General features: G+C 44.4%; 1 long non-coding RNA gene across 1 annotated transcript in view; it reads right to left on the minus strand.

Moving 5' to 3' along the window:
* Nucleotides 1-10134: 10134 nt before the first annotated feature.
* LOC138672119 (uncharacterized) overlaps nt 10135-15451 on the minus strand; it is a 42006-nt gene continuing 36689 nt past the window's right edge. Inside the window, exon 3 of the long non-coding RNA XR_011319589.1 lies at nt 10135-10591. This is a non-coding gene — a long non-coding RNA (uncharacterized lncRNA). The remainder of the gene's footprint in view (nt 10592-15451) is intronic.

Genomic DNA, 15451 nt, shown 5'->3' on the forward strand with positions numbered 1-15451 from the left:
TGGCCTGCTGCTCTGCTTAGATAAGTGCTTTTTGCTTTTGTTGCTACTTTTTCTGTCCAGCTTGTCTATTCGTTTTTGCTGGAAGCTCTGAGACGCAAAGGGTGCACCGCCGTGCCGTTAGTTCGGCACGGTGGGTCTTTTTGCCCCCTTTGCGTGGTTTTTTGCTTAGGGGTTTTTTGTAGACTGCAAAGTTCTCTTTGCTATCCTCGCTCTATCTAGAATATCGGGCCTCACTTTGCTGAATCTATTTCATCCCTACGTTTGTCTTTTCATCTTGCTAACAGTCATTATATGTGGGGGGCTGCCTTTTCCTTTGGGGTATTTCTCTGAGGCAAGTCAGGCTTGTTTTTCTATCTTCAGGCTAGTCAGCTCCTCAGGCTGTGCCGAGTTGCATAGGTAGTGACAGGCGCAATCCACAGCTGCCTTTAGTTGTGTTAGGATAGGTTCAGGTATTGCGGTCTACAGAGATTCCACGTCTCAGAGCTCGTTCTATTGTTTTTTTGGGTTATTGTCAGATCACTGTATGTGCTCTGATTGCTGGCACACTGTGTCACTGGATTGCCTACATAACACAGAGGGTTCTGTTTCCTCTGGACCAAGTCGGTTGAGGGATCATACTTTTCATCCTTACAGGAGAAATCCTAGACATCAAGTGGACCTTGATAATACGAATAAACGGGTAATTAATTTGAGCCATCATGTTCTCTCCCTCACTGACCTTGCTCTTCTTGGTAGAGGGCTCTCCTTTTCACCCACGCCTGAGTTTGATAGATTCACTGTTGTGAAGGATTTAAATTTATTTGCTAGGTCGTTGCTGCTGAGACGCTACTACTTTAATAATGAGATTAATTCTCTTTTTCCTACAGAAACGGAACAAGCTGCGCTGAGGATATTGGAGGAGCTGGCGGTGGAACATGTCCATGAGGGGGGTAAGATTCCTCCCTCTATTCGCCCACAATCTACCAAGTTTCCCCCTCTGGCTATTTGCCCTGCAATTGATCTTTTCGTCCGGGTGGTGACTCAGGATCTATCTCAGGTCCCGAGATTCTCTCATCGAGACAATCTCTCTAAGAATGAACGTGAACGTCTGGAGTATCTTAAAAAACTCCCTGGTGTGGTAATAAAACCTGGCGATAAGGGAGGGAATATTGTTTTGTGGCCGGTGGGGCTTTACGAGAAGGAGGCCTTTAGGCAACTTAACAATTCCACCTGTTATAAAAAATTAACATATAATCCACTGAGTGCCTATTCGGGCCAGTTGGTTTCCATTATTAAGGATGCCCTGGAGAACGATATCATCACGAAGGAACTTGCTTCCTCCCTTCTCGTGAATGACCCCACCATAGCCACATTCTACCTCCTCCCGAAAATTCATAAGGACCTGAAGTCACCACCCGGCCGTCCTATTGTTTCGGGTAGGGGCAACTATCTTGAGAATGTCAACTCCAGCCCCTCATGACGGTTCTTCCGTCTTATCTCAGAGATACTGGTGAGCTGCTTCGTCGGGTCGATGGCCTCCATTTTGAGGGTGAGTCTCTACTGGTCTCAGCAGATGTGGAGTCCCTCTACACCAATATTAGACATCAGGACGGCATTGCCGTGGTTAAGTATTTCCTTGAAAGTTCTACGCTGTCTATGGGTTTGAGGGGGCTCCTGCTAAGACTACTGGAGTTCACCCTCTCACACAATTTCTTTGTGTTTAAGGGGTCCTTCTACCTACAGCTCCAGGGGACAGCCATGGGCGCGGCCTTCGCGCCGGCCTATGCTAATCTGTTCCTGGGGCTGTGGGAGAGGGACCTCTTCCTGTCAGACAGGCTGTCATCGATGGACCGCATTCCCTTTTGGGTGCGGTACATCGATGACATCCTTTTTGTCTGGCAGGGTGAGGCCATCGACCTGCGACGGTTCATCGAGCTTCTCAGCAGCAACGACCTAAATATCAGACTTACATGTGTCTGTGATAAGTTCAGGGTGAACTTCCTTGATGTATCGGTCAGTAAGGATGAGTCTGGGGCTTTACATACTGATATTTACCGCAAAGAAACATCTACCAATATGGTGTTACATGCGTCCTCTTGTCATCCTCATCATATGGTGTCTTCTATACTGGTTGGCCAGTTCCTTCGCCTGAGGAGGATCTGTTCATCAGACTCCGACTTTGAAAAGCGTGCTATGGAACTGACCACCCGATTCATCAAACGGGGTTATAGTAGGCGTATAATAAAAAAAGCTTATCATAGAGCTAAATACTCTAGACGGAATCACCTACTATATAAACCCCAGGGTGTGGATAGAAGTCAGGACGCTAATCAGCTCCGGTTTGCTACAACTTTTAACCCCCAGGCTGATAAAATAAGATCGGCACTGACTAGGGCCTGGCCCATCCTGCAGACAGACACTACCATTAGTAAATTCCTTCCACAGAGACCCCTTCTTACTTTCAGGCGGGCAAGGAATCTTAGAGATTTTCTAACTAGGAGTCACTACGATTGGCACGGCCCTAAAACCTTTTTGGACGACATACCGGCCCCAGGTGGTTCTGCACCGTGTGGCAGCTGTGTCGCGTGCCCTAATATGGATAGGTGTGACAAATTTTGGAACTCTAATAGGTCCAGAGAGTACACTATCAGGAGACGTATTACATGCACCTCCCGATATGTAATCTATTTTGCCACCTGCCCGTGCGGCTTGATTTACGTCGGGATGACCTCCAGACAACTGAAGGTCAGGATTCGGGAGCACGTTCTAGGGATTGAGGCAGCTACTACCCAGATCGATTCATCTCAATTGAAGACAATCCCTAGACACTTTGCAGCATGTCATCAGAGTAACGGCTCGCTTCTTAGAGTCCGCGGTATTGACACCTTGAATGTCAATATTCGCGGGGGGAACCTATTTAAACGTCTTGGCCAGTTGGAGACACGCTGGATTTGGCAGCTAAATACAGTATGCCCATCCGGCTTGAACGAAAATATTAGCTATGCCCCCTATCTGTAGTCGTCGCACTGTTGCGCCTTTTTCTGCCTTTCCGCATCATGTGGTTTTATTTGATTTTAATTGTTCCTATTTCTTTTTATTTAGGATCCGTAGTGTTGTATCTGTATTTTGACAGCGGCGGCTTCTGCTGTGCCGATTGTATGAAGAAAGAAAGATGACTCTACAGGATTCGCCATCAACACGTACCCTGTTGCCTAAACTTTTATGGACTCTTTCTTATGCGCCGTATCATGATTGGGTTCTGTTCACATATGCTCTTGCCTGGAGTATTCGTATTGCTACTATCAAGCTGTATCCACTAGGTGCCCTATTAATCTCTGATGGCTCGGTATACACGGTGTGCTGGGTGTTTACCTTTTCTTTGTATTCTACCAGCGATGTTATATTCACCAAGTTGTAAGCCCATGAATATTATGTGCGCTGACCAATCTGGTCTCCATTCTAAGTGATTGGTCCATATCACCTTTTCCCGGCATATATATTGCTTATTAACCTTGTTATTTAGGCCATTGGGGTGGTACTGACGTTTACTTGTGTTCATTTCATGTATGCCCTTTCTTTTGCCCAGTTTACACATGGCCGCCACTTGTTCTAGTGGTGCGCGCGCATGCGCCGCCTTCTCCTGCCGCCCCGGCCAATCGCCATGCACTTCCGGTTTGCGTGGGGCCCCGCACACTTCCGGATTTGCTGGGCAGATGCCGGGGTGGACGGAGGATGCGCCGCATGGCGTGATACACTCTGCGGTCCCCTATATATATCCGGTCTCTGCCCACCTGTCTTTATGCGCCCCCTGAGGAAGGTACAACTACCGAAACGCGCGTCAAGGGGTGTCCCGTGTCCCCTGCACCAGCCCGGACCCTCCACAGAAGGTATTTAGCACAGTGATTTTTTTAGCGCTCACATGTATCTTACTGTACCATTATATACCATCGAGGTTACTATATAGCCCTTTGTGGCAGCACTGTCGATACCTTAGCTGTAATGGTTGATTGACATGTGACGCGGTATGTGCTTGGTTATGCCAGTTGTATGGTTCTGGGGTGTTGTCGGGGTCACTAGACCTTGGGTGACTGCTCTTTTTGTTGCCTGAGGCAGAGTTTTTGGTGTCATCTGCTGGCCCTACTTTTCGCCATTTGTCTGGCCTCATGTTTGTATTTTAAAAATTGTTTTGTAATAAAGATATACTGTTTTATTGGATTCAGTGACTGCATGTTCTTTGTTTGCTCAGTATGGATACCTGCATATGTCTATGCTCAAAAAAAGGGGGATAACCCAAGGTATTCTATAGTTTGATAATGTCTATTGACTGTAACATAGTATACATGCAGACAAACAGCGTTAATACACTCCCTGTACTTCAGATCCACATATATAATAGATTGACACAGAGTAATATATCTCAGCGAAAAAATAAAAAAGTTCTAGTCCTCAGAATAAAGCGATGCAAAAATAATTATTTTTTCTATAAAATAGTTTTTATCGTATAAAAGCACCAAAACATAAAAAAAATGATATAAATGAGGTATCGCTGTAATCGTACTGACCCAAAGAAAAAAAACTGCTTTATCAATTTTACCAAACGCGGAACGGTATAAACGCCTCCCCCAAAAGAAATTCATGAATAGCTGGTTTTTGGTCATTCTGCCTCACAAAAATTGGAATAAAAGCGATCAAAAAATGTCACGTGCCCGAAAAGGTTACCAATAACAACGTCAACTCGTCCTGCAAAAAACAAGACCTCACATGACTCTGTGGACCCAAATATGGAAAAATTATAGCTCTCAAAATGTGGCAACGCAAAAAATACTTTTTGCAATAAAAAGTGTCTTTCAGTGTGTGATGGCTGCCAATCATAAAAATCCGCTAAAAAACCCGCTATAAATAGTAAATCAAACCCCCCCTCACCCCCTTAGTTAGGGAAAAATTAAAAAATTTAAAAAATGTATTTATTTCCATTTTCCCATTAGGGTTAGGGCTAAGGCTAGGGTTAGGGCTAGGGTGAGGGTTGGGGATAGGGTTAAGGCTACAGTTAGGGTTGGGTCTAAGGTTAGGGTTAGGGTTGGGGCTACATTTACGGTGGGGAATAGAGTTGGGATTAGGGTTAGGGGTGTGTCAGGGTTAGAGGTGTGGTTAGGGTTACCGTTGGGATTAGGGTTAGGGGTGTGTTTGAATTAGCGTTTCAGTTATAATTGGGGGGTTTCCACTGTTTATTGCAAAATTTTCAAAATTTTCGCCAAATTTCCATTTTTTTCACAAATAAATGCAGGTAGTATCAAAGAAATTTTACCACTATCATGAAGTACAATATGTCACGAGAAAACAGTGTCAGAATCGCCAAGATCCGTTGAAGCATTCCAGAGTTATAACCTCATAAAGGGACAGTGGTCAGAATTGTAAAAAATGGCCTTTACCCTTGGGGTAAAGGGGTTAAAGGGATGTATCACGGCGGCAGCGACCCAGTCCGTGGCCCTGAGCACCCATGTTAAAGGGAAAGTCTCTTTAAAGGGGTTTTTGAAACAAAGAAAATTTGTGACACCACCTGTGGTATTCGGTCAGAGGTGACCAATGCTGCTTAAAGGGGTCCTCTGGGGTGATGTTATGGCAGCCAGATGGTATAACTTCCCACAGGTGAAGTAGGTCCCCAGGGCTCCCAGTGAATAGATGGAAGATGGTGAGTGGTGCAGTAAAGAATGAAGGACGCAGTTGTGCAGTCTTTTTACCGGGTTTACTGATGGTAGCAGGCAGCCACAGTCCAAGGCGCCAGATCACAGGTAAAGGCAGGGTCCGGGCCCGCTTGGAAGCGAGTTCAGAGTTCAGCTTTACCTGGTGGAGTTAAAAGCCTTCCTTCTAGCGCTGTGATGTAGTTCTTTACTGCCTATGGCTTCTTAGCAAGGTCCTCTCAGTTATATCTGTCCTTTTTTGAAGTGGGACACAAACCCGTATCACAGGTGACTCGAGCCTTTTTACAGGATCTCTATCATGACCTGGGCTCTATGTGTCACTGTGTCTCCTGGGCATTAGGGCGGACAGGTTATGTGTAGTCTAGCTGTCCTACCGGTTTCTGCTGTGCCTCCTAGAATATGACACAACCTCGGTCTTCTGGTTACCGGTATCTGCGCTCTATCAGGGAGGTAGCCCTCTCGCAGCTATTCTCACTTGTTGTCACTCTCCTGTGCTTCGCTCTCCGGCATGTTCACTAAAAGCTGTTCTTCCTTCTGTATGTCGCTATCCAGGTGCTACAGCATTTCAGGCTGTACGGCCCCTCACTTGTCCTTCTGCCTCAGACTGCTCCAGTCTGCTGTCTGGCACCAACTGTCTAATTCTTCCCAACTGCCTAGCAACTGCCCAGCAACTAACTCCTCCTCCCGACCAGAGAGAGCAGCTCCCCTTAAGTTGGGGGTAGAGTCAGAACGGTGTTGTATGTGCTGATTACCTGTCAAAAAGGAATCTACCATAGCTTCCAAGCGTGACATCACTCTCCCCGTGAGGAAAGCAATGCCTCTGTGACAACCAGGACCCTGGGGCGTCACACACACATTGCAGATTTGTCACAAAATCTGAAGGGTTTCCTGATGCAAGAAAAATCAATGAGAATCCTGAAGTCTCATGCACACGTTGCTTATTTTTTCCTTGCAGATTTGCAGTAGATTTAAATCTGATCTGCAGCATGTCAATTCTTTCAGCATCTTTCCTGCAGATTTCACCCAGACTAAAAAATGAAAATGTGTCAAAACTCACCTATTTTACACTGCTTTTTCCTACCAGGAGGTGCCGAAGTGTTGCAGAAATTTCTGCACCAAATACTTAATGTGCGTACATACACTAAGATGCTGCTTTTTTGATGTAGCAAAAATACACAGTGCTGAAAACTCACCAAAAACTCATAGTGGGCACACTGCCTTACTGATCTTGTGTAACGGACCGGGTGATGGAACCACTGTGCTGACGCCCAAGGAAGACCTGGAGGGGTATGACTAAGAGCCTCACCCAATCTGACCATGGATACGCAGCAGCGTACGACACCAAGATCCAAGGAGAGACAAGGGAGGTGGTCCAGGTGCTACTCCAGGACTGACCTTGGGTAGATGACAGATGACCCCCTAGGAATGGGTAGCTGGGGCAGCCGAAGGGAATGTGCAACACATGCAGGCAGGCGGAGTAAGATGACAGGTACCACAGATGCAGACAGGACCAGCTGATGGAGAGAAGAGCCTTGGCAAGTGCAACTGGACCAGATGACATAGAGATGATCACTGGCAGGTGCAGTGGGACCGGCTGACGTTGAGATGGGCAGTGGCACGTGTAACAGGACCGGCTGACGTTGAGATGAGCCTGGCAGGTGTAGCAGGACAGGCTGACATTGACATGAGCATTGGCAGATGCAGCGGGACCGGCTGACATTGAGATGAGCTCTGGAAGGTGCAAGGTACTGGGATATGAAAACTGGGACCTGGGAACTCACAAGAGTCTTAGGAAACAAACTCACAACATTGCACAGGCACCTCCATGTTGGAGGAGGTGTTTTAACTAGTAAGTTCCCTCCAGCTATTTGCTGGTGACACATTTGAGGAACGCACGCGGCCCCTTTAATAAAGGGGATGTGTGCCCGCGCCCTATGCACAGTGCCCGTGGATCTGTGTGTGGTACATGCACACCGGGGCCCTATGCACAGTGCCCGTGGATCTATGTGTGGTGCACGCACACCGGGTAGCAGCAGACCCGGAAGGAGCAGGACGAGGCCGTGGCGGTGAGTATGCTTGCGTCTCTGCAGGAAGAGAGGGACTGCAGACAGAGACGCCGGCGCTACATGTGCATAGAAAATTTAGTCTGTCTAAATAGGCTATTAATCGACCACCGATCAGCAAATAAGTAGTTGATCAGTGGTTGATTATTGCCACAAGTCAGATGATGTCAAAAGACATCCTGATTGAGAATTTTGATTGTGAGACCCAACGGGGACAGAGAGTGATGACAATTTATTAAAATGATATGAATGAATACATAAATGAAATCTGGACATGTATCGCATGCTGTAGACTACCCGTACATTTGATTAATCTGACAAAGAGTTAATGGATATTCAATTAGAAAGTCGCACATCAATAAAAATAAATCAAGGTTAAATCAATGTAATCGTGCAGTGGTAGATATAGATCGTATAACACAAATGGTTTGTACGGATATTATTTACACAAGCTCGTGAAGTCTTTACTGTCAATGATAGGTCACAAAATACTGCACCTGCTGAACCACTGACACAATGTCTACACATCATCTGTGTCATACTTCCTGTTACAGCACTCTGCAATACATAACACATTTACACTTCTGAAAGAATATATTGGTATTAAAAAAGAAATTGGTTATATTCCCAAACATCTAAATTGACATGGTAATTTAGTAAATGACCATATATTTTCTTAATTAGGGAGACATTAAACGGACTGTCAGAACAGAATGACTGTTCAAATCAAGTACAGGCGCTCGGTGCATCACAGCGGGGCCAATCATTTAAATACACCTTCCACCTGCTTGGTTTTCATCTATCTCTGGCCTTCTCTGACTCTATGAAGCCAGAGATGTAAATCAAAGAAGAGGGGTGAAGATTGAGGGAAAACAAATTAATGAAAAAGTGCATATGAATGATTGAAGCACTGAGCGGCAGGGCTAAGGGCTTCTTTTCACTTGCAAGAAATACGAGTCTCGCATGTTAAAACCAAGCTCTGGCGCCGGCACTTGGGAGCGGAGCGTGCAGCTCCATGTATTGCTATGCAGCCGCACGCTCTGGAGTGCCGGCGCCAGAGCTTGGTTTTCACATGCGAGACACAGACGTGTTTTTCGTAAATGGAAAAGAGCCCTTAGTTTGAGCAGTCATTTTGTACTGACAGAGTCCCTTTAAAGGGAATCTGTCAGTAGTATCAACCCTCCTCAGCTGTCTATATGGGCATATAATAATAGGAAGCTAAATAAAATGATACCTTGATACCTGTGATCTGATGTCTTATTCCATAGAATTCCACCTGTTCCTTAATATGTAAATGAGCTGTTAAGATCTATGGGCTGGACACGGATCTCCCTGAGAATCTGCCTCCAGAGCTTATTGTACTTTAAATGAAAGGGGGAGTTACCAGGGTAAGACGTAAAATGACTGATAATCTGCTCTCATATTCTACTTGTCTCACACTGGTAACCCCTCCTTTCATATAAAATAAGCTCTGGAGGCAGACTCTTGGGGAGATCTGTGTCCGGCCTATAGATCTTAACTTAATTCTTCATAAATCTGAAAAAATGTGCCATAGAGAAGGAAGAGGCCAAGTACGTAGCCTATGTTATCGGGAGGGGTGAAATCAAGCCACAAAAAAACAAGGTCAAGGCGATTAAAAAGTGGTCGCAACCGCTTTCCAAGGAGCAATTGAGGGCGTTTCTTGGAACTGTGGGAGATTACCTGTGATTTATCCCAAGTTTTGCCATAATTGCCGCACCATTGATGGATCTCCTAAAAGGCAATAAATCGATGATGATTAAATGGACCGCTGAGACAGAGATGGCGTTTAAGCAGCTTCAGCAAAGAATTTGTGTTCCAGACAGATGCGTCAGAAGTTGACTTGAGAGTAGTGATGAGTGAGTATACTCGTTGCTCGGGTTTTCCCGAGCACAGTCGGGTGACCTTAGAGTATTTGTTAGTGTTCGGAGATTTCGTTTTCATCGCTGCAGCTGAATGATTTACAGCTACTAGCCGGGCTGAGTACATGTGGGGGTTGCCTGTTTGCTAGGTAATCCCCACATGTAATCAAGCTGGCTAATAGCTGTAAATCATGCTGCTGGGGGGATGAAAACTTAATCTCCGAGCAGTCACAAATACTTGGAGACCACCCGAGCGTGCACAGGGAAAACCTGAGCAAGGAGTACACTTGCTCATCACTACTTGCAAGCCGTGCTGTCTCAGGAAGTAAATGGAGAAAAACATCCCATCCTGTATCTGAGCCAGAAGCTCTCGTCATGTAAGATTTTCATCAGCGTTTAGTCAGGTTTTCATCTTTTTCATCAAGTTTTCTCATAGGTAAAACAATATTTTTCTCAAACCATCTCCCACACTTTAAACATTAACAAAGAAAAGCATGTGGATGAAATGTTTTTATGTTTTCATTTTTTAACTTACATTAGTGAATTTGATACATGGCTCGGATCAAAAATGCACATGTCTCTGTTTTGTCTTAGATTTTTTTGAGACACCTGGTCCACAAAAAACACATAGTTCCCTTTGATCTTGAGGAGGCGTGCTGCAGTCAGAGGCTCCTGTTCATGGATCTGGGGCATCTGAAGAGTGGTGTGCGTCATGTACTACGCCATAAATCTTACTCCAGATAACCATAGCTCGTCATGAATTAGAAGAACTGAGGCATCCCACCACGCCCCACCCGAACTGCGCCAATTTTATTAGAGCTGGGAGAAAATGGCGTGAATAGATAAAAAGTCACATAATTTTGGAAAAACACCAGGTTGCGCCTACATTTTGTGGCTTTGCAAAGCCAGAATTCTCGTGTGAAAGCCTTGATGAATCAGGGTCACAGTCTATTATAGGTACGTGTTCTATCTGTGAAGAGAAAAAAAACAGAACAGGTACATGAAAAACAGGTATCTGAATGTTGCCTTGAAAACTAAATAAAATTTTAAAATAAAATAAAATACGATGTATTGTATTTTTCTTGGACATCCAAAAAACACATGAAAGATGTACACGTTTATTTTCTCCATTATTCTCAATGGAAGACTTAATAAAACGCAACGCAGTACGTTTCAATACGACTAAAACATTTTTGTTTTCCAGTCTATATCAGAAAACGTCAGTGAGAAGAATAAAAAACAATTATAAAAGATTTTTTTTTTTTAAATGTTTGTAGACATAAATGGATGTGTAGGTCAAAATTCAGATAAATGTAGTTCTGTGTTTGGCACACACTTAAATATTCTTATGTATATGTCCAACGCATATGTCATATATCTTCAGATGTACGAATGTGAGCTTAGCCTATATTGACTTTTCTGACCTATTTCCTATAGAAGTGTGAAAAAAGAAAAGTTACAAATTTACAAGATAAAAAATATAATATATCAATCACTTTTAACGATCGATGTGAAAAACTTCATGGCAATGTTATTACATCTAATTTATTTTATTATTTAAGAAAAAATGTGGAAGAGATTTTTTGAAAAGTCCATAGGATTTTTCACAAATAATTAAAATGAGTTACTTTTTGGCTGCCCTTTTGCTTTGCCACTAGCATTGTTCCCCCAGTTCATCATTTTCTGATTTCTGCCATTAGTCACCGTTTTTGAGAACTGTTATCTCTCCATTGTCCTGTTGTTAGACTGCCTTTTTTCCTGGCTACCTTCTCTTTTTTTCTTTCTTTTTTTTTTTAGCACAGTAGTTACTCAGAGTTTTAACTGCCTGGATGATAAAAGAAGCTGATGAGTCACAGAGCCATGTTACCTTTTGTCCCCTATGTGCCACAGGTCTGATTAGGAAACATACCTGTGTGACATCATATCCTGGGACAGTAAGGAGCACTGTGACTCACTAACTTGGTCATGACAGGTACTTTTTTTTTAAAAAAATTTAAATTTATGAATATTGTCACTTGAAATTGCACTGGCATACTTCACAATAATTATCATAGAAAATGAACTTTATTTCTCTAGGACAACTTGTAATCTAATTTCCCTATGCGACAGATGGAATAAAATCTATGATTAAAATGGATCATAATTTTAGCTGCTAGGCCGAGGGAGGATTCTGAAATAATGATGGGAAACCCACATGAAAATAAGAGGCCATATTTTGTAATGTGTGATAAGTGAAAAAAAATGGTGTAAGAGAGACTTGGAAAGTGTGGCATGTAACATATTGATTAAAAGCTGCAATATTTTTTTTGAGACTGGTAATACTTAAGGCATTTATTACTTCTTTTAAAAGAGAATGTGCAGTGAGAGCGTTGGTGCTAATCACAGCTGTACCATTGATATGTGCCATGTCTGACAACGATGAAATGTATGTGTTTTCAAGGTGGAGTCTATGAAAGGTCAGACTTAACACACAACTTTAGCCTTTTTTAGTATAGGGGATATTTTTAGTATAGTGTATATGCAAGGAATGAATCTTGAGACAATGCAGACTGCTCACCGTGAGGATTCTACGATGCCAACAATTGGAGCGGGTGGTCATTTGACCACAAGTATGCAATTTGCATACTTCAAGCCACACATTCCGACTAGACTTGTCCAACCTCGCTTTCATTGTCCATCTAGTAGTTACGTGACCGCATGTATTCAAATCACATACTTGTGGTCATACTCCCGCAGCTCCCAGAGCCAGCACATAGAGTGATTGTAGACTTGTAACCTAGGGCCAGACAACCCCTTTAAAAGGAATCTGCCACTAGGTTTTTGCTATCCTTTCTGAGAGCAGCATAATGAAAAAGTGGATAACCTGATTTCAACAATCTGTCACTTACTGGGCTGCTTGCTGTCATGTTGATAAAATCACTCATTTATTTGTGACCTAGCAGTTCTCTGAATGCTGAGATCTGTATAACCCCACCCACACAACTGATTTGCAGCTTTCTGCTCATGTAATGATAATCATTTTTTTTCTATAGCGCCAACATATTCCACAGCACTTTACATTTTACAGGGGACATGTACAGACAATAAAATACATTACAGAATCACAAAAATCACATAAATCAACAGATACCAGGAGGAATGAGGGCTCTGCTCGCTCGCAAGCTTACAATCTATGAGGAAATAGGGGAGACATGAAAAGTGGATGCTAGTGCAGCACCCCAGGGTCCTGGTCGTTGCAATAATGTCATTTTTCCACCAGGGGGAGTAATGTTATGTCTGATGGCAATAAAGGAGATCACCTTATCAGGTATCACAAACCACACAACACACTTCACACTCCAATCCACCAGGGGGAGCTATGCTCCTATCTAGTAGGGCGCTCCTCACAATTAGGTAAAACTGGTGGTCTGGATAGGAAGTTAGGCAGAATCTGACTGGGCTTCACCCAGGCAGCACCTGTCAGGCAGACAGGGGGAAGGAGGAACATCAAACAGCTGCAGACAGAGAGGTCCCTGACAGGGGTGGGATCCTGTCAGAGGCCCAGATAGAAGGCCACGGAGTTATGCCTGCCCCACGTGCGGCAGCATCCTAAGAAAGGACACGAAGAGAATTGCGTTGCTGAGAGTGAGAAACGAAGTCATAGCACAAGGAGAAGAATCCAGAGGGAGTTCTGCCCTGCAATAGGCTGTCTCCCTCTGAGGCGCAGAAGCCGGTAGCCAGAACACCGAAGGAGCAATCGTCTCCAAGCCTTGCTTCAGAGACTGGCAGGACAGTTAATTCCACGTTAGCTGCCCGACCTTGCACCCAGGAGGCACGGTGGCAACTTGTGGGGGCTGGGGCGTCGTAGGGCCCTGTAAAAAGCCTCAGGCCATCAGTCATACGGGTTTGTCCTATCCATACCATCTGGGGGACAGAGAGAAAGAGACATAACATCTAGAACACCAACATCAGTTGTGAGGACCTCACCGAGAAGCTACAACACTCAGGGAGGGACTACAACACTCAGGCGCTAGAGGAAGGCAACTGATTTCCACCTGGATAAGGGGACTCTGGATTTGCCTTCAGACTGGCCGGACTCTGCCTGCCCTGTGATCTGGTGCTCTGGACTGTGGACGCTGAAGCCTTCAGTAAAGGTAAAGAGACAGCAACCTTGTGTCCTCGTTATTCACTGCGCCTTACAACATCCACCATACACCATCTACACTCTGGGAAGCCCATGGATACACTTCACCTGTGGGAAGGTATACCATCTAGCTGCCATAACATCACCCCAGCGGACCCCTAAGCAGCGTCGGTCACCCTGACCGAATACCACAGGTGGCGTCACGAACACTATCCCTTTAAAGACCTTTCCCCCATTTATTAACGACGTCCCCTAGACCCACGGACCGGGTCAGCCACCGTCACATTCCCCCTGGAGAACTGAAGGACCCGGATCCAAGTACCCCACTGCCCTACTGGGGGACGATACACTAACAATTGCTTTCATTGTACGGTCCAGCTATCAATATAATAAATATGGTATTCATATAATGCTGCATAAACCGGTCACCAACCAGTATGTGTATGGACACAGAGGGCTGTTAACTCCATTTAGGGTGAGTGAACATATGATCTTGTAGATTGTGAGCCCTCGCGGGCAGGGTCCTCTCTCCTCCTGTACCAGTTGTGACTTGTATTGTTCAAGATTATTGTACTTGTTTTACTATGTATACCCCTCCTCACATGTAAAGCGCCATGGAATAAATGGCGCTATAATAATAAATAATAATAATAATACAAGGGTCCTGGTTTTGAAGAAAATTTTTCATGGGCAAACAGGGATACTTAGATAAATATGTTGAGTCAATAGGATAGTCTAAAGTAATGCCTTTTTAGGGCACACTTAAAACTGTGGGTATTCAGGATTAATCGAAGTGTCCTGGGTAATGCATTCCAAAGAATTTGCGCAACTCTCGAGGAGTCTTGGAGACGGAAATGGGAAGTTCGTATTATTGAGGATGTGAATCTTAGCTCAATAGCAGAACGGAGGGCACAGGTATGGTGGTAGACTGAGACAAGGTCGGAGATGTAGGGTGGTGGAGAAGCGTGAAGCGCTTTGTGGCTGAGAGCGATAAATTTATATTGAACATGGATGGACAACCAGTGCAACAACTGGCACAGGGTAAAGGCATCGGTGTAGCAGTTGGAAAGGAATATGATCATGGCTGCTGCATTCAGGACGAATTGGAGAGGGAGACCAATTAGTAGAGAGTTGCAGTAGTTCAAACGAGAATGAATAAGAGCTACTGTCAGAGTTTTTGCAGAGTGAAAGGTAAGAAAAGGTTGAATTCTAGAAATGTTTTAAAGGTGGAAATAGCAAGAGCGAGCCAATGATCGGATATGGAGGGTGAATGAAAGATCTGAATCAACTATGACCCCAAGACAGTGGGCATGTTGCTGGGGAGTAATGGTAGAACCACACACGGAAACGGCAATATCGGGCATAGCTAGGTTAGTGGAGGGAGGAAACACAAGGAGTTCAGTTTTAGACAGGTTCAGTTTCAGATAGAGGGAGGACATGATGTTAGAGACAGCGGAAAGACAATCCCTGGTGTTTTGAAATAATGCAAGTGTGATGTCAGGAGTTCAGGTGTATGATTGAGTGTCATCGGCATAAAGATGGTACTTAATACCAAATCTATTGATTATTTGTCCAATGGGGCAGTATATAAGTAGAAAAGGAAGGGGCCTCTGACTGATCTTTGAGGAATCCTGAGAGTAAGGCTAGGTCCACATTGCGTTAGGGCAATCCGTTTAACGGATTCATTAAATGGATGCGCTATAATTG

The sequence above is a fragment of the Ranitomeya imitator genome, chromosome 3, assembly GCF_032444005.1.
Source record: "Ranitomeya imitator isolate aRanImi1 chromosome 3, aRanImi1.pri, whole genome shotgun sequence".
Lineage (NCBI taxonomy): Eukaryota > Metazoa > Chordata > Amphibia > Anura > Dendrobatidae > Ranitomeya > Ranitomeya imitator.